General features: G+C 35.5%; 1 non-coding gene across 1 annotated transcript; it reads right to left on the bottom strand.

The window, feature by feature from the left end:
* Window positions 1–283: 283 nt before the first annotated feature.
* TRNAT-CGU (transfer RNA threonine (anticodon CGU)) lies at window positions 284–357 on the bottom strand. Its single transcript has one exon. It is a non-coding gene; the product is annotated as a tRNA-Thr (tRNA).
* Between the last annotated feature and the right edge of the window lie 424 nt (window positions 358–781).

The following is a 781-nucleotide window of genomic DNA, read 5'->3' as shown; positions in this document are numbered from 1 at the left end:
TTCAGTTATCTGATTTGTAAATGTTTTCTCCCATTCTGTGAGACTGACTTTGTACTCTGTTAGTGTCTTTTGATGCACAAATTTTTCTAATTTTCATGACGTTCAATTTGTCTATTTTTTCTTTCATTACCTGTGCCTTTGGTGTCATATCCACGAAATCATTCCCAAATCCAATGTCATGAAATTTTTTTAAAAACTTTTATTTTAAGTATGTTTTTCCAGGACCCATCAGCTCCAAGTCGAGTAGTTGTTTCAATCTAGTTGTGGAGGGTGCAGCTCACAGTGGCCCATGCGGGGATCGAACCGGCAACCCTGGTGTTACGAGTATCATGCTCTAACCAACTGAGCTAACCGGCCACCCCATGAAATTTTTATCTTATGCTTTCTTCTAAGAGTTTTATTGTTTTTGTTTTTACATTTAGGTCCTTGATTCATTTTGAGTTAAATTTTGCATATGTTGTTAGGTAAGGATCCAACCTCGTTCTTTTGTATATGGACATTCAGTTTTCCCAGCACCATTCGTTAAAAAGATTATCCTTTTCTCCATTAAATAGTATTGACACCCTTATTAAAAAGCATTTGACCATATATTTGAGGGTTTATTTCTGGGTACTCTATTCTATTCCATTGGCTTGTGTGTCTGTCTTCATATCATGCTTGGATTGCAGCTTTGTAGTTAGTTTTAAAATCAGGAAGTGTGAATCCTCCAGTTTCATTTTTTCAAGATTGTTTTGGCTATTTAGGGTCCCTTGAGATTCTACATAAATTTTAAGATGTATTG

The sequence above is a fragment of the Rhinolophus ferrumequinum genome, chromosome 22 (assembly GCF_004115265.2).
Source record: "Rhinolophus ferrumequinum isolate MPI-CBG mRhiFer1 chromosome 22, mRhiFer1_v1.p, whole genome shotgun sequence".
Taxonomy (NCBI): Eukaryota; Metazoa; Chordata; class Mammalia; order Chiroptera; family Rhinolophidae; genus Rhinolophus; species Rhinolophus ferrumequinum.
Note: the sequence above shows the minus strand (reverse complement) of the source record. Positions and strands in the feature narration are given on the sequence as shown.